This window comes from Macaca nemestrina, chromosome 9, assembly GCF_043159975.1.
Source record: "Macaca nemestrina isolate mMacNem1 chromosome 9, mMacNem.hap1, whole genome shotgun sequence".
NCBI classification, from domain to species: Eukaryota; Metazoa; Chordata; class Mammalia; order Primates; family Cercopithecidae; genus Macaca; species Macaca nemestrina.
This window is the reverse complement of record NC_092133.1, coordinates 94,991,995-95,011,063: the sequence shown is the minus strand read 5'-3', so window position 1 is coordinate 95,011,063 and position 19,069 is coordinate 94,991,995. Positions and strand designations below refer to the sequence as shown.

General features: G+C 41.8%; 1 protein-coding gene and 1 long non-coding RNA gene across 4 annotated transcripts in view; one reads left to right on the top strand and one right to left on the bottom strand.

The window, feature by feature from the left end:
• Positions 1-19,069, bottom strand: part of LOC105463234 (uncharacterized) — a 52,653-nt gene that overhangs the window by 2,616 nt on the left and 30,968 nt on the right. The window lies entirely within an intron of this gene.
• LOC105463236 (zinc finger protein 248) overlaps positions 1-19,069 on the top strand; it is a 113,410-nt gene that overhangs the window by 80,820 nt on the left and 13,521 nt on the right. The window contains exon 8 of one of the 3 annotated variants that reach the window (XR_011608095.1): positions 15,172-15,190. The exons of 1 other annotated variant lie outside the window; for it this stretch is intronic. The gene's annotated coding sequence lies outside the window, so the exon portion shown is untranslated. Of the gene's footprint in view, positions 1-9,642; positions 10,044-15,171; positions 15,191-19,069 lie in introns of those variants that run through there. One more of the 3 variants, XR_976213.2, reaches the window with a different exon arrangement.

Below are 19,069 nucleotides of genomic sequence, written 5' to 3'. Positions count from 1 at the left end.
TTCTCCTGCCTCAACCTCCTGAGTAGCTGGGATTACAGGTCTGTGCCACCACATCCAGCTAATTTTTGTATTTTAGTACAGGTGGGGTTTCACCACGTTGGCCAGGCTGGTCTCAGACTCCTGACCTCAAGCGATCCACCTGCCTTGGCCTCCCCCATTTTTTTTTTTGATAGTCACGTCTTCAGTTCATCTTGGTACATATGTAGTTTGTGTTACTGGTTCTCAAATTTCTAGTGAAACTTCTTCATTTTCCATTTCCATTTATAAGTGAAGATTTGGTTTGATTAATGTAGGTGGCTATTGTGAGTTTAGTCAGAAATGTGGAACACTGTTACTTCATCTGTTTACTTCCCTCAATGAAAGGGCTGACTTCAAGAATCTGTAAATGAAATCATTGGAAAGATGAACAGGGATAGATTCCCTCTCACGTTATCAACAGGGAGCATATAGGTGACTAAAGGGATTCTCCATGTCTAAAGTGCAGATTTCTCATACTGTGGCATTAGACCACTGTGATCTGTCTCATCAAAGACTTGCCTTAAAGCAAAATCTTTTTCTCTCTGGTTGACTTGGCCATAATCAGAGCCCCAAGTATTTACCCATATTTACATAATACATTCTTTTTATCTGCTTTATCTTTCAGCCGCCGCTGTGCTTATACAGTGGCAACTTCCTAAAGGGGTCTGATAGTCCTTCAGTTGTTTTCTCAGCTAGTCCATCAGGACACTGCCCACTTGGAGTTCCGTGGTGTCTGGTGTCAATATACATATATATATGTATATATATACACACACATATATATTTTTAAAATTATACTTTATGTTCTACGGCACAAGTACATAATGTGCAGGTTTGTTACATATGTGTACATGTGCCATGTTGGTGTGCTGCACCCATTAACTCGTCATTTACATTAGGTATTTCTCCTAATGCTATCCCTCCCCCTCCCCCTACCCCACAACAGGCCCAGGTGTGTGATGTTCCTCTTCCTGTGTCCAAGTGATCTCATTGTTCAGTTCCCACCTATGAGTGAGAACATGCGGTGTTTGGTTTTCTGTTCTTGCGATAGTTTGCTGAGAATGATGGTTTCCAGCTGCATCCATGTCCCTACAAAGGACACAAACTCATCCTTTTTTATGGCTGCATAGTATTCCATGGTGTATATGTGACACATTTTCTTAATCCATTCTGTCACTGATGGACATTTGGGTTGATTCCAAGTCTTTGCTATTGTGAATAGTGCCGCAATAAACATACGTGTGCATGTGTCTTTATAGCAGCATGATTTATAACCCTTTGGGTATATACCCAGTAATGGAATGGCTGGGTCAAATGGTATTTCTAGTTCTAGACTCTTGAACTGTCTTCCAGAATGGTTGAACTAGTTTACACTCCCACCAACAGTGTAAAAGTGTTCCTATTTCTCCACATCCTCTCCAGCACCTGTTGTTTCCTGACTTTTTAATGATCGCCATTCTAACTGGTGTGAGATGGTATCTCATTGTGGTTTTGATTTGCATTTCTCTGATGGCCAGTGATGATGAGCATTTTTTCATGTGTCTGTTGGCTGTATGAATATCTTCTTTAGCCAATATCATACTGAATGGGCAAAAACTGGAAAAATTCCCTTTGAAACCTGGCACAAGACAGGGATGCCCTCTCTCACCACTCCTATTCAACATAGTGTTGGAAGTTCTGGCTAGGGCAATCAGGCAAGAGAAAGAAATCAAGGGTATTCAGTTAGGAAAAGAAGAAGTCAAATTGTCCCTGTTTGCAGATGACATGATTGTATATTTAGAAAACCCCATTGTCTCAGCCCAAAATCTCTTTAAGCTGATAGGCAACTTCAGCAGAGTCTCAGGATACAAAATTAATGTGCAAAAATCCCAAGCATTCTTATACACCAGTAACAGACAAACAGAGAGCCAAATTGTGAATGAACTTCCATTCACAATTGCTTCAAAGAGAATGAAATACCTAGGAATCCAACTTACAAGGGATGTAAAGGACCTCTTCAAGGAGAACTACAAACCACTGCTCAATGAAATAAAGGAGGACACAAACAAATGGAAGAACATACCATGCTCATGGATAGGAAGAATCCATATCGTGAAAATGGCCATACTGCCCAAGGTTATTTATAGATTCAATGCCATCCCCATCAAGCTACCAATGAGTTTCTTCACAGAATTGGAAAAAACTACTTTAAAGTTCAGATGGAACCAAAAAAGAGCCCACATTGCCAAGACAATCCTAAGTCAAAAGAACAAAGCTGGAGGCATCACGCTACCTGACTTCAAACTATACTACAATTAACCAAAACAGCATGGTACTGGTACCAAAACAGAGATATAGATCAATGGAACAGAACAGAGTCCTCAGAAATAATACCACACATCTACAGCCATCTGATCTTTGACAAACCTGACAAAAACAAGAAATGGGGAAAGGATTCCCTATTTAATAAATGGTGCTGGGAAAATTGGCTAGCCATAAGTAGAAAGCTGAAACTGGATCCTTTCCTTACTGCTTATATGAAAAATAATTCAAGACAGATTAGAGACTTAAATGTTAGACCTAATACCACAAAAACCCTAGAAGAAAACCTAGGTAATACCATTCAGGACATGGGCATGGGCAAGGACTTCATGTCTAAAACACCAAAAGCAATGGCAACAAAAGCCAAAATTGACAAATGGGATCTAATTAAACTAAAGAGCTTCTGCACAACAAAAGAAACTACCATCAGAGTGAACAGGCAACCTACAGAATGGGAAAAATTTTTGCAATCTACTCATCTGACAAAGGGCTAATATCCAGAGCCTACAAATAACTCAAACTTACAAGAAAAAAAACAACCCCATCAAAAAGTGGGCAAAGGATATGAACAGACAGTTCTCAAAATAGCTCTTATTATTTTGAGATATGTTCCATCAATACCAAATTTATGGAGAGTTTTTTTCATGGAGGGCTGTTGAATTTTGTCAAAGGCCTTTTCTGCATCTATTGAGATAATCATGTGGTTTTTGTCTTTGGTTTTGTTTATATGCTGGATTACGTTTATTGATTTGCATATATTGAACCAGCCTTGCATCCCATGGTGGATAAGCTTTTTGATGTGCTGCTGGATTTGGTTTGCAGGTATTTTACTGAGGATTTTTGCATCAATGTTCATCAGGGATATTGGTCTAAAATTCTCTTTTTTTGTTGTGTCTCTGCCAGGCTTTGGTATCAGGATGATGTTGGCCTCATAAAATGAATTAGGGAGGATTCCCTCTTTTTCTACTGATTGGAATAGTTTCAGAAGGAATGGTACCAGCTCCTCCTTGTACCTCAGGTAGAATTTGGCTGTGAATCCATCTGGTCCTGGACTTTTTTTGGCTGGTAGACTTTTAATTATTGCCTCAATTTCAGAGCCTACTATTGGTCTATTCAGTGATTCAACTTCTTCCTGGTTTAGTCTTGGGAGAGTATAGGCATCCAGGAATTTATCCATTTCTTCTAAGTTTTCTAGTTTATTTGCATGGAGTTGTTTATAGTATTCTCTGATGGTAGTTTGTATTTCTGGGGGTCAGTGGTGATACCCCTTTATCTTTTTTTATTGCATCTATTTGATTCTTCTCCCTTTTCTTCTTTATTAATAAGTCTAGCTAGCTGTTTATCAATTTTGTTGATCTTTTCAAAAAAACCAGCTCCTGGATTCACTGATTTTTAGAAGGATTTTTTGTGTCTCTATCTACTTCTGTTCTGCTTGGATCTTAGTTATTTCTTGCCTTCTGCTAGCTTTTGAATGTGTTTGCTCTTGCTTCTCTAGTTCTTTTATTTGTGGTGTTAGGGTGTCCATTTTAGATGTTTCCTGCTTTCTCTTGTGGTCATTTAGTGCTATAAATTTCCCTGTACACACTGCTTTAAATGTGTTCCAGAGATTCTGGTATGTTGTATCTTTGTTCTCATTGGTTTCAAAGAACATCTTTATTTGTGCCTTCATTTCGTTATGTACCCGTATTCATTCAAGAACAGGTTGTTTAGTTTCCATGTAGTTGAATGGTTTTGATTGAGTTTCTTAGTCCTGAGTTCTAGTTTGATTGAACTGTGGTCTGAGAGACAGTTTGTTATAATTTCTGTTCTTTTACATTTGCTGAGGAGTGCTTTACTTCCAACTATGTGGTCAATTTTGGAATAAGTGCTATGTGGTGCTGAGAAGAATGTTTATTTTGTTGTTTTGGGGTGGAGAGTTCTGTAGACGTCTATTAGGTCTGCTTGGTGTAGAGTTGAGTTCAATTCCTGGATATCCTTGTTAACTTTCTGTCTTGTTGATCTGTCGAATGTTGACAGTGGGGTGTTAAAGTCTCCCACTATTATTGTGTGGGAGTCTAAGTCTCTTTGTAAGTCTCTAAGGACTTGCTTGATGAATCTGGGTGCTCCTGTATTGGGTGCATATATATTTAGGATAGTTAGTTCTTCTTGTTGAATCAATCCCTTTGCCTTTATGTAATGGCCTTCTTTGTCTCTTTTGATCTTTGTTGTTTTAAAGTCTGTTTTATGCAAGACTAGGATTGCAACCCGTCCCTTTTTTTGTTTTCCATTTGCTTGGTAGATCTTCTTCCATCCCTTTATTTTGAGCCTATGTGTGTCTCTGCACGTGAAACGGGTCTCCTGAATACAGCAAACTGATGGGTCTTGACTCTTTATGCAATTTGCCAGTCTGTGGCTTTTAATTGGACCATTTAGCCCATTTACATTTAAGGTTAATATTGTTATGTGGGAACTTGATCCCGTCATTATGATGTTAGCTGGTTATTTTGCTCATTAGTTGATGCAGTTTCTTCCTGGCATCGATGGTCTTTACATTTTGGCATGTTTTTGCAATGGCTGGTACTGGTTGTTCCTTTCCATGTTTAGTGCTTCCTTCAGGAGCTCTTGTAGGGCAGGTCTGGTGGTGACAAAATCTCTAAGCATTTTCTTGTCTGTAAAGGATTTTATTTCTCCTTCACTTATGAAACTTAGTTTGGCTGGATATGAAATTCTGGGTTGAAAATTCTTTTCTTTAAGAATGTTGAATATTGGCACCCACTCTCTTCTGGCTTGGAGAGTTTCTGCTGAGAGATCTGCTGTTAGTCTGATGGGCTTCCCTTTGTGGGTAACCCGACCTTTCTCTCTGGCTGCCCTTAACATTTTTTCCTTCATTTCAACTTTGGTGAATCTGGCAATTATGTGTCTTGGAGTTGCTCTTCTTGAGGAGTATCTTTGTGGCGTTCTTTGTATTTCCTGAATTTGAATGTTGGCCTGCCTTTCTAGGCTGGGGAAATTCTCCTGGATAATATCCTGCAGAGTGATTTCCAACTTGGTTCCGTTCTCCTCATCACTTTCAGTTATACCAATCAGACATAGATTTGGTCTTTTCACATAATCCCATATTTCTTGGAGGCTTTGTTCATTTCTTTTTCTCTTTTTTTCTCTAAACTTCTCTTCTCACTTCATTTCATTCTTTTTATCTTCAATCACTGATACTGTTTCTTCCAGATGATCGATTCAGTTACTGAAACTTGTGTATTTGTCATGTAGTTCTCGTGTCATCTCTATCAGGTCGTTTTCATCTCTATCAGGTCGTTTATGGGCTTCTCTGCATTGGTTATTGAGTCATCCATTCATCAAATCTTTCTTCACATTTTTTAGTTTCTTTGCGCTGGGTTTATAGTTCCCCCTTTAGCTCTGAGAAGTTTGATCCACTGAAGTCTTCTCTCAATTTGTCAAAGTCATTCTCCGTCCAGCTTTGTTCCATTGCTGGTGAGGAACTGCATTCCTTTGGAGGGGGAGAGGCGCTCTGATTTTTTGAATTTTGAGCTTTTCTGCACGCTTTTTCCCCATCTTTGTGGTTTTATCTACCTTTCGTCTTTGATGATGGTGACGTACAGATGGAGTTTTGGTGTGGATGTCCTTTCTGTTTGTTAGTTTTCCTTCTAACAGTCAGGACCTTCAGCTGCATGTCTGTTGGAGTTTGCTTGAGGTTCACTCCAGTTAGGCTACTCCCAGTTAGACTCTCCCAGTTAGGCTACTCTGGGGTCAGGGACCCACTTGAGCAGGCAGTCTATCCGTTCTCAGATCTCAACCTCCATGCTAGGAGAATCACTACTCTCTTCAAAGCTGTCAGACAGGGACATTTACATCTGCAGAGGTTTCTGCTGCTTTTCTTTAGCTATGCCCTGTCCCCAGACGTGGAGTCTACAGAGGCTGGCAGACCTCCTTGAGCTGCCATGGGCTCCACCCAGTTCGAGCTTCCGGGTGGCTTTGTTTACTTACTTAAGCCTCAACAATGGTGGGTGCCCCTCCCCCAGCCTTGCTGCTGCCTTGCAGTTAGATCTCAGACTGCTGTACTAGCAGTGAGGGAGGCTCTGTGGGCATGGAACCCTCCCAGCCAGTCGCAGGATATAATCTCTTGGTGTGCCATTTGCTAGGACCCTTGGAAAAGTGCAGTATTAAGGTGGGAGTGACCTGATTTTCCAGGTGTTGTGTGTCATGGTTTCCCTGGGTTAGGAAAAGGAATTCCATTCCCCCTTGCACTTCCCCGGTGGGGTGATGCCTTGCCCTGCTTTGGCTCTTGCTCATTGGGCTGCACCCACTGTCCTGCACTGACTGACTGACTGACACACCCCAGTGAGATGAACCTGGTATCTCACTTGGAAATGCAGAAATCACCCGTCTTCTGTGTCGCTCATGCTGGGAGCTGGCGGCTGGAGCTGTTCCTATTCAGCCATCTTGGCACTCCCCCCCAGTATATATTATATATGTGACACACACAGACACGGACACACAGGGCATACAGTTGGTTCTCACTTTGCGTAGTAGTGTGGAGCTCTAAAAATGACTGTAAAAGCAGAAACCAGGCTAGAAATCCTTTTTTTTTTTTTTTTCCTTGGGACAGCCTCACTCTGTTGCCCAAGCTGGAGTGCAGTGGCATGATCATGGCTCACTGCAGCAGCCTCGACCTCCCAGGCTTAAGAGATCCTTGCATCTCAGCCACCCAAGTAGCTGGGACTACAGGTGCATGCCACCATGCCTGGCAAATTTTTGTGGGATTTTTTTTTTTTTTTTTTAGTTTTTAGTTTTTGGAGAGATGGGGTCTCCCCATATTGCCTAGGCTGGTCTTAAACTCCTGGGCTCAAGCCATCTGCCTGCCTTGGCCTCCCAAAATGCTGGAATTATAGGTTGTTAGCTACCACAGCCAACCTAGAAATCTTAACTGATGGGAAGAATTTCAGTTGTTCTATGACCTTTAGAAATGTTTGTCAAGGCCAGGCAGGGTGGCTCATGTATGTAACCCTAGCACTTTGGGAGGCTGAGGCAGGTGGATCACTTTGAGGCCAGGAGTTTGAGACCAGCCTGGTCAACATGGCAAAACCCTGTTTCTACTAAAAATACCAAGAAAAAAATATGTTTGTCAAAACATTAAAAACCACTTTTATTATTGGTTATAAGTATATGTGGAACTGAAAAAATAGTACAAACTCGTATTTATTTAGTACCAAGTTCCCTGTCACTCAATCCAGCTGCCTAGAATGTCTTAAATGGCAGTGGGGTCAGCATTCCCATGGTCAGCTGTTTCTTCTACACCTGTATTGATATGTCCAGTTTGAATTTCACTTCTGCTGTAATCACTTTTCATTTCTTTACTGCTGTCTCATCTTTGTTTTGGCCAATTTCCTTTTCCTTTGGTTTTGAGATGCAGTCTCAGTCTGTCACCCAGGCTGGAGTGCAGTGGCATGAACTTGGCTCACTGCAACCTCTGCCTCCCAGGTTCAAGTGATTCTCCTGCCTCAACCTCCTGAGCAGCTGAGATTACAGGCACATGCTACCACGCCCAGCTAATTTTTGTATTTTTAGTAGAGATGGGGTTTCACCATGTTGGTTAGGCTGGTCTTGAACTCCTGACATAAAGACCTGTCTGCCTTCACCTCCCAAAGTACTGAGATTACAGGTATGAGCCACTGCAGCCAGCCTCCTTTACCTTTTAATCATTTTTGCAAAATGTCTTAGGGATTTGTTGCTGGGAGATAAGGAGGCCCTACACAATTATATGCCTTGTGATTTGTATACGAACTGAGTGACAAATGTGAGTGGTTAGCCACTGGCTGACTTTGAAAGAATGACAGGATTAGTCATTGATCTTGGTGTGCATCTATTATTAATGTGGTGATCTGTGGACTTAAGAGCTAGGAGTGAAGTTTGTACTTTATGCAGTTACAGGTAATATACCATGCTAAATGAAATCTGGCCTCTGTTGTTGGGACACTGGTGTTACTTAACTGAATTGTCATAACTGAAATTCCTGCATATCAGAATCATGCAAAGTGTAGACCTCTTGGGTATACATCTATATTCATACATACCTATCTATTGCTACAAATATGTGGATGCTGAAACTTTTTTCCTGGCAGGGTGTGTCATCAAATACTTTGGAGACCACTTGTTTAAAGGAATAATCCCCAAATTGCCACATAATTCCATTCCCTAAACAGCTTGAGGAATTTATATCATTAAAGCTCCAACTTGACCAGGTGCGGTGGTAAACAGCTGAGAATGGTAATGCTCATTGTACTATCCCATAAAAGGCTTAGTAAGAAAACCGCCCATATTTCAATATCTTGAAATGTCTACATGGGAAGCCTCGAGTGCCAGCACTTTGAGAGGCCGAGGTGGGCAGATCACCTGAGGTCAGGAGTTCGAGACCAGCCTGGCTGACATGGAGAAACCCTATCTGTACTAAAAATACAAAAATTAGCTGGGCATGGTGGCGGGTGCTTCTAGTCCCAGCTACTCAGGAGGCTGAGGCAGAAGAATCTCTTGAAACCGAGAGGCAGAGGTTGCAGTAAGCCAAGATTGCGTCACTACACTCCAGCCTGGGTGACAGAGCAAGATTCTCTCCAAAAAAAAGAAAAAAAAAAAAAAAAAGCTCAAAAAGTGTCATAGATGTTTTAATATCCACATAAACTAGTGCAGATTCATACATATATTTTTATCTGTGTGTCTTATGTGTGAATTAGAAAATTAACTGGGTATTTTTACTGTTTTTCTTTCTCCCACAAAATATGACATAAAATAGAGAATATAGTAAACATTTTATATTAACTTTTTCTTTTTTTTTTTTTTTTTTTGAGACGGAGTCTCACGCTGTTGCCCAGGCTGGAGTGCAGTGGCGCGATCTCGGCTCACTGCAAGCTCCGCCTCCCGGGTTCCCGCCATTCTCCTGCCTCAGCCTCCTGAGTAGCTGGGACTACAGGCGCCCGCCACCGCGCCCGGCTAATTTTTTGTATTTTTAGTAGAGACGGGGTTTCACTGTGGTCTCGATCTCCTCACCTTGTGATCCGCCCGCCTCGGCCTCCCAAAGTGCTGGGATTACAGGCTTGAGCCACCGCGCCCGGCCTATATTAACTTTTTCTGATCTCAACAGTCAACATGGCAAATAATTAGTTCCTACATATCTTTTCTGTTTTCTACTTTTTTTTCATTGGAACCCAACGGAATCAAACTCAAACATTAAAATCCTCACTTTAATAACCATGATGACTTAATTCTTGTAAATCATTGTTCTTTTTATATATTAATACAGTCTTTTATGTGAAATAATATTTGATACATTTTAAGTATTGCAGGTAGCCGAAGGCCTGTGGGACGTGACCAACTCAGCATTCCGCTGGAGGCTATATGATCAAACAGCAAACTGTTTCTCATGAATGCAGGATGTGGGCAAACTCACACTGCCCCACCACCAGAAGGTTTGCTGAGGGACATCACTCCCTGGCGCCAGCTCCTTGAAGTTATCTATTGAGAAAATTAGTGCCTGTTGTTCAAAGGATGCAGTCTTGCAAGCCTCCTGTGAACCAAATGGCCAATTGAAAATTACCCAACAATCATTCCCCCTTTCTCGCTATCTCTTTTGCCTAATAAATATGGAGGACTGTGTAAAGCTCAGGGCCCTTGTTCACTAGAGGCATGGTGCCCCTGACCCCTTCTTCCAAATATACTCTTTTGTCTCTTGTCTTTTATTCCCGCGTTCACCCCACTTTGTTCAGTCCAATAGGTCCGCGGCAAGTAACCTACTACAAGCATTTTCCTCTACCATTTCCTGGCATATATTAATGTAAATGACCATTGTTATTGAGGTGCCTTTTCAATAAAGAAGCCTAACAGTGTTTTCGTTAGCCACACTTTAAAAAAAAAAAAACAAAACAATTATTTACATGAAAAATGCAGTGATCAAGTGCATAATTTTTACATTTAGCACAGCCTGAATTAGTTTAAGGAAACAGCTGAGAACGGTAATGCTCATTGTACTATCCCATAAAATGCTTAGTAAGAAAACCGCCCATATTTCAATATCTTGAAGTGTCTACGTGGGAAGCCTCGAGTGTGCCAAGCTTCACTTGTATGTAACCCAGGAACTATTCGTATGTAGCATACCTGTGTTGTTATTTGCCATTACTTCCTAGTACTGGCAACCTGGTATGGTACAGGAGTTAGCCAAAAATTTTTATAAAATACTATAAATACTTTAACCTTCCAGGCCACATACTGATTTCTGTCACTTTTTTTAACCCCCCATCCCACAATCTTAGCTCATGGTTCATTGAAAAACAGATTCTCGGCCAGATTTGGCCTCTGGGCCAAAGTTTGCTTACCCCTGATACAGTGGTTAAGAACATAGACCTTGGAACTAGACTTCCTGGGGTCAAATCCCAGATCTGTTACATATTAGGTGTGTGATCTGGGGCAAATCCTTGAACATAGGTTTAGTTTCCTCTTCTGATAAATTATGTTACCTCCCTCATGGGGTTCTAGTAAGGATTAGTTAAGTTAGTAAAGTACTTGACCAATGTGTAGAACTTTCCAAGTGTTAGCTCTATTATGAGGAGCATTATTCCTTGCAACAGATTTGTAGGAGCTTTTGCAGGTTTTTGATTTGCTACTCAACAGTTATCCCCCACTTGTTCCATGCTGGCAGAACCTTGATTTTGTTTCATTGTCCACCTAGAATTATTAGTTCACCCTAATTTTGAAAAATGTTTCCTGGCCAGTGAAATACTACCCTAATTTTGAAAAATGTTTCCTGGCCAGTGAAATACTAAGAATGCTGAATGAGATTTGAGACAACACGATTTCATAATGATTAACAGATTTCATAAGACAGCCCTTTGATTTTGCTAGATGTTCTTATGTCTGGACATGTGATTCTATCTTTTGGTCTTGAGGTAAGATCTGACAATAGCAGAACACAAAACTGGGAAGCAGTCAGATTGATGATGTCTCTAGCAGGTAAATTAGCCAACCCTGAAGCTTTATATGAGATAATAGTTTTTTTTTTTTTTTAATCAATATACTGGTTTAGTTGGGATTTTCTATTTCTTAGAGCTGAAGGTGGTTTAACCAACTCAGGCATAACTTTTCAAAGAATTATTCATTCAGAAATATTAACAGCAGTCTCTGGGGAGAATATGCTCGTAGGAACAATTGATTCATAGGTAACTGTGTTTCAGTCCTAGAAATCTCTATGTGGCAAGCCTGATTCTTTGAAGTAAAGTTATTCACTATTCCATTGTAAGAAACAATGAAACTCTGCTTCATTGCACTTTCATTGCATCAGCACAAGAAAATCACTTGGAAATTATCATTATCTCATGTATATTTTACATTTAAAATATGTTTACTAAGTTTAATTGTTCATTGATCTATCCCTATGTTGTTGCTATGAGGTAAGGATTTAACTTTGTTTTCCCAAATGAATAGCCAGTTTTCTCTACACCATATGATCAGTTCACACCTTTCCCACTAATTTGAAATACCATCTTCATGCTAAATGGCCATATGTGAGAAGTATTTCTCAGCACCCCATCCCTCTGTTCTTATAGTTACCAACCTGCCTTCATGACCTAAGGACTGGCAGATATTCCAGAGATTTCACATCCTTCTGGCTCAACATTTATTCCAGGAAGGGCATTTAATCCAAGATGGGTCAATAAGAGCCCGTGGGTTTTTGTAGTAGGAGATCATCACATTCTGTGTGTTGGTGACCTTGGAACTGCCAGTAACCCTGTTGAGAAAATGTGTCTACATGAAAAAGTTACCATGTGGACATTTGAAAGGCAGATGGAGTTGGGATGTTGCATAGTCCAGAAAGCACTGACTCCTTTCTTCTACATACCCTAAAGGCCTGCACCATCATGCCATCATGTTCTTGTACTTTCATTATTAAGCCAACAAATACTAATATCCTTTATGTTTCTGACATTTGTTTCACTGACTTCTTTGTGCTCATACAAAATGTAATGTTTTAGTATGTCTTTATAATACTTTTTTTTTTCCCCAAGACAGAGTCTTGCTCTGTCATCCAGAGCTGGAATGCAATAGCGTGATCCTGGCTCACTGCAAACTCTGCCTCTCGGGTTCAAGCAATTCTCCTGCCTCAGCCCCCTGAGTAGCTGGGATTACAGGCATGCACCACCACACCAGGCTAATTTTTGCACTTTTAGTAGAGATGGGGTTTCACCATGTTGACCAGGCTGGTCTCGAGCTCCTCACCTCGTGATCCACCCACCTCAGCCCCACAAAGTGCTGGGATTACAAGCATGAGCCACCGCGCCCAGCCTATAATACTTTTAATAAAGAATAGCACTTTAAGCCAGGCACAGTGGCTCATGCCTATAATCCCAACACTTTGGGAGGCCAAGGTGCGTAGATAGATTGAACCCAGGAGTTTGAGACCAGCTTGGGCAACATAGTGAAAGCCTGTCTCTACAAAAAATTACCTGGGCCTGGTGGTGTGTGCCTGTAGACCTGGCTACTCAGTAGGCTGAATTGGGAGGATTGTCTGAGCTCAGGGAAGTCGAGGGTACAGTGAGCTGTGCATTGCATCACTGCCCTCCAGCCTGGACAACAGAGCAAGACCCCCTTTCAAAAACAAAACAAAACAAAAATATTTTTTTCTTCAGCATTTTCTATTTCTTGAACTTATTCTTCCCTTATATTTTTGTTAAAGGTTTTATTTACTCCATTTGTTAGTTTCCCCCACCCCACACAAAAATTTTGTGTTCTGATTGGATTTGCATTACCCTGAGGTGTAAAAACTTTTCCTTGCTTTCCAAGATCAGGCCAGAGTCCAGGAATTGGGACTCAGGTTGCACCTGTTTTTCCCTCTTCTGGACAGCTCCTCAGAACAACCTCAACATTACCAACTGCCTTGGGGTCAGCTCCCTGAGCCCTGATTTCGCCTCCTCCCTGCCTAGTGGTTCTTCCACGGCAGGTCTCTCTTCGTTTCCAGCAAATGGAAGCTTCATCTGGACACCGATGCATCTCCAGGTTTTCTTTCCGTCTGCTTGAAAATGTCTTCAGGATTCCACAATTTGGAGTTATGTGTGATTCTATTCAGAGCAGATTTTCCCACTCCGAATGTGGAGACAGTATTGAGCCTTTGGACTCTTTGGACTCTTTGGACTCAACTTATTTGCTTGTCCGACTGAGCAACATTCTAACCACTGCCTACCTGCCTATTAATCTTTACTAATAAGGCTCTGTCTTGTTGGTTAGCTGACAGCTTTCACTAAGCCATCTATCTGACCATAGTTGTCTGTGCGACTAACAGAGATGAATGGATTAAGGGCTTTTGAGTGGCTGGGTGATAATCTATCTCCTAATTCTTCACAGCTCTGGAATGCAGCCCCTGCCCCTGCCTCCACACCTTCTCCCATCTGGAACACATGCAGGGGTTTCATAAGCAGATGTAGCTCAGCATACTTCCTGACCTAGCACCCAATGTATAGTTTCATGAACTTCTTTATACATGAACTGCATATTTCTGGGAGTGTGTTGGTAGCTTCCATCGTACTCTCAGAAGAGCCAACAAACCAAGAACCACAGCACAAATGAGACCCTCAGAAAACTCTCAGATGGCTTAGACTGCCCCCCAAATGCCATTTTACTGCTTTTCTTTTTAAATTTATTATACTTTTTTACATGGGTCTAGCAACCAAAGGAATGTTCTACTGCTTTTCGAATCTGCTCTGAGAGCCAAGTTTGAGAGCTGGAGTTGAGGATCAGGGCTGCATTTGGAATTCCATGATGAAGGGTGTGGACCCAGTAATTGCTATTATGTTAACCTTGGGGGCTGTGAGAAACCTGCATAAGTGGCTTCCAAGAGAGGTCCAAGGGAGTCCATCTGATCCTTCCTTGCCTAGTGGTCTGCTTTAGCACAGTATTCTCTCTGTAGCTCATTCAGAGCCCTTTTGCGCTGAACTGAGAGATAAAGAGTAAGATGTCAGGTGTGTTTCTGCATTGGGATAAGTAAGGACAATGCATGTACTGTGGGAAGGATAGCTTTTACACCCAGGACTATCTGAGATTTTATAGTTAAGCTACATCAAAAACATTAAAAACAGGTAAACAAAAATATCAAGTAAGAATGAATCCAGAAAAATATCTCAAAAGATAATACTAATCTGATTATATATTTGTACTTCAAGTGTTAATAAATTATTTGTGAAATGTTTTTCTTGCCTGAGGCAATAGAGACAGCACCTGCTTCTTTGAGCAGAATGATAATTTAGTTTAAAGATATAGGGGAGAAAACAGAATAAGTACTGTGGTATTGGATTGGAATAGGTGTTATTGTGAGTATATGATTTTCATTAAAATAAGAAATATGTAAAAGTGCATATGTAGGTGCTTGTATTCACACATCCCAGCTCTGTCCACTGAGAGGGCATGGTAGCACTAGTAAACTAGTAGAAATAAGCATAGCTTGTTTCTACATTTTGGTTCCCAAATGCCATTCTTTACTAAAATAACCTGGTGTCCTTGAAGAAATAGCTGATTGCAGGACTGGGACAAGGAAATTACAAGATTAGCCTGAAATATTTTTTGTGTGAGAAAGTAGAGAAGTGCTCACAGCATGATGAGATTGTTGAAAGTACACAGTTTAAAGAAACCTAAAGGGACCCCTATTGGCAGAATCTGGGACAGTGCAACAATAATGATAGTAATAGATTGTAGAACATTTAGTAAAATAGAAATCCATAAGTCGACACTAATACAAGTGAATGGAGAGAAGAGAATGCTCTTCCTATCTGATAAATGCAGAAGGAATAATGGTACTAAAAAATTACCATTTGGTTGTCCTTACAGCAATGATTACTTCAGGCAAGGAACACGAGTGGATACCAAAATTAGTGGAAGAAAGTGGAATGAGGAATGGTATTTGATATAGTCTCAGAGTATCACTCTGCAACATTCTTAGTAACTAAAGGGTGAAAAAACAGAGTGGAAAACATAGCAACGACTGTTTTGATCAAGTGATCAAAGTTAATACCATCAGTAATGGGTTAAATCAGCCTCATGGTGCCTCCTGAGAGGACGCAGTGGCAACTTAGCATCATTTCAGTGACAATTCAGCCACAGGATAATCTGGGTCTACTTCTGAGAAAACATCAGGCAGAGGAAAACTGAAGTATATTCCACAAAGTGACTGAGTTATTCTCAAAAATATCAAGGTAGTCAAAGTGCAGGAAACTGAGGAACTGCTCCAAATTGAGTAACTGCTGATTGCCTCATCTGGAGGAACTGCTCCAAATCAGACAACCGGGTAAGCCACATAACCCTGGATGGATTCATTTCCTATAAAGGGCTTTATTAGAACAATTGGTGAAACTTAAATCTGGTGAAGTATATTCTTGAGTTTTTTTGTGCTGTACTTACTACTTTCCTGAAAGTTCAAAATTGTTTCAAGGATACCACAGCAACTAGAAAGTGAAGGAGGAAATCCAAGAAAAAAGATTCACAGAGGGTGGAGTTCCAAATTCTGCACATAGAATCAGCTAGTATATCTAGCTGACACCTGAACTGCAAATTACAACCAAGCCATCTTAGGCTGAAGAGATTTCAGCTGCTTTCCCCAAGCTGGTAGAAAGAGTTTGGAGTTTGAATCCAGACAAGTAAACTAACTACTGAAAGCGAAAATATCAGTAACATTTAGAGGAACAAAATAGAACCCAGAGTCTCTACCATCTATCATACACAACGTCCAGAATCACTGTGCATATGAAGAAACAGAAACACATGAACCACATCAGAAGAAAAGACAATCAATGGGGACCAGTTCTGAGATGACCAAGATTTTCATGGAAAAGTGATTTTTTTGTTTGTTTGTTTTCTGAGACGGAGTTTCACTCTTGTTGCCTGGGCTGGAGTGCAATGGCGCGATCTCGGCTCACTGCAACTTCTGCTTCCCGGGTTCAAGTGATTCTCCTGCCTCAGCCTCCTGAGTAGCTGGAATTACAGGTGTGTGCCACCACGCCTGGCTAATTTTTTTATTTTTAATAGAGACAGGTTTTTGCCATGTTGGCCAGGCTGATCTCGAACTCCTGACCTCGGGTGATCCACCCACCTTGGCTTCCTAAATTGCTGGGATTACAGGCATGAGCCACTGCAGCTGGCCAGAAAAGTGTTTTTTTTTTCTTGGAGTTTCACTCTTTTCCCCCAGGCTGGAGTGCAATGGCACAATCTCAGCTCACCGCAACTTCTGCCTCCTGGGTTCAAGGGATTCTCCTGCCTCAGCTTCCCGAGTAGCTGGGATTACAGGCATGCATCACAACACTTGGCTGATTTTGTATTTTTAGTAGAGACAGGGTTTCTCTGTGTTGGTTAGGCTGGCCTCAAACTCCCGACCTCAGGTGATCCACCCGCCTTGGCCTCCCAAAGTGCTGGGATTAGAGGCATGAGCCACCACGCCCAGCCTAACGTGGCTTTTAAAACTGTGCTCGGCCGGGTGTGGTGGCTCACGCCTGCAATCCCAGCACTTTGGGAGGCTGAGGTGGGTGGTTCATGAGGTCAGGAGAGTGAGACCAGCCTGACCAACATGGTGAAATCCCCTCTCTACTAAAAATACAAAAATTAGCCGGACCGTGGTGTCATGCGCCTGTAATCCCAGCTACTCAAGAGGCTGACGCAGGAAAATTGCTTGAATCTGGGAGTCGGAGGTTGCAGTGAGCCGAGATTGCACCACGGCACTCCAGCCTGGGCAACAGAATGAGACTCTGTCTCAAAAACAAACAAACAAACAAACAACCCAAAACAACAACAAAAAAACTGTGCTCAAGAACATATACTCATAGTGTCGTATATCACATATGTTCATAATGAAGGAGCAAATGGGAAGTCCCAGCAAAGAAATATAAATTACAGAAAAACCAAATAGAAATTATAGAACTAAAACATAAATTACCTAAAATAAAAAATTCACTAGATGTGGCCAAGTGCAGTGGGTCATGCCTGTAATCCTAAGCCTTTGAGAGGTTGAGGTGGGAGGATTGCTTGAGCCCAGTAGTGGTAGGCTACAATGAGCTATGATTATGCAACTGCACTCCAGTCTGGGTGACAGAGTGAGACATTGTCTTTTAAAATAGAATAGGCAGGGCACCAACAGTGGAGGAGTTTGCGGCCACATAGAGGGGAGCCTGACCCTCTCCCACCCGTCAGAGTCAGATTTACCCAAAACACATGAGGCCGTGAATACCACAAAGATCTGCATGGTGACAGCACTTGGGCTCTTCTTGTGCTGCTCTGGGCCATCTTCGTATTTGGTTTGCCCAGACCCTCTCCTCCCAAATCCTATCTGTGGAGGTCGCAGCCCCACATCTAAATAAGGACGGAAGCATGTGGCATGCAAAACTGACTCATTTCTATCAGTACTGAGACACAGCACTGGATGAGATCTCCACAGAAATCATCTTTCTTTCATCTTGGCCTTCACAGAGTCTCTGGCTAAGTACAGACCCAGACTCAGCCCTACAGAGCAGGAACTGGGTCTGTGGGTACATCTCAGTGCTTGGAATTATTCCTGGCACCTAGCATGGATGGATCCTGCCAAGGAAAAAGGAAGAAAAAAAGCGCACATCTAGTGACCGCTATATTACAGCTTCTCAGGAGAGCAGCTATAAATTTCACCCAACGCTTAGGGGAAAATAATGGCTAATGGCAGGTAACACGGAGTACCTGCCACACCCTGTTATGGGACAAAGCTAAAACAAGACTGCATAGTTAGCTTTCTTCTTAGACAGCTTGAGAGCTGAGTTCCTACAAGTTCTCCCCTTGATACATAACCTGCAGTGGGCACTAGAGGGCACAGCAGTGTAACTGTTCTGGTGCCTTCTGGACTTTCCAGAATGACAACTGCAGTTCTGGAGGAAAGGGCACCCAACATGGACTCAGATCCAGGTTTCCCCTGTGAGCTGTCAAGACCTGCAAAGGGTCTGCGATTTTACTCTTCTGCAAGGTAACTCCTGAGCCTGCCAGTTTCACAAAAGCTGGCAGAAGACATGAGACACCTGTGTCAGAGAACAACAATGTTATTACAGAAGGTGCCATAGTCAGAGTATCTGAATTTTCTGATGCCAGTTTGTCAAGCCCCACATGGTGATGGAAAAGACCAGATGATGTGAATGTGCAGTGGGTTGTGCTACAGGACAGAAGCAGTGACCCTGAGCTTAGATAACCTGGATCTTTTACACTGGCAGGAGGCATGGCTGCCCTTTGCTCCTGGGCACACACTACCTCCACCTTCTAAGGCTGTTTGCTGCACAAACATCCTGGAAAAAAAAAAGGCTTTGTTCAGACAAGTCCTCAACAAAGACTTGCAGGAGACATGAGATATCTCTGCCCAGGAGATGAGCAAAACACAAGAGATGCAGGCAGACGGTGACTGTGCTTAGAAGCAAAGGTCTTAGGGATAGTGACCCACTAGTGCACTTTATAGGAGCAGCTAAAGCACTCAGGCATTAGGAGCCCAAAAGGAACCCAATTAGCATCCACGCAGTCACTCATCATTCAATAAACTTTGCTTGAGCACCACTGTGTACCAGGCATAGAGCCCTGGTTCTACTCAAATTAGAGCCTTCACCTTACACTTTTGATGACAGCCTTCACAGTTATCTTTTATCTTTCCTCAAATCCTCTAAAAACATTCTTAATTTTTTTATGCCTTGGGTCTCTTTGATAGCCACTTGAAACCTAAAGACCCTTTCTCAGA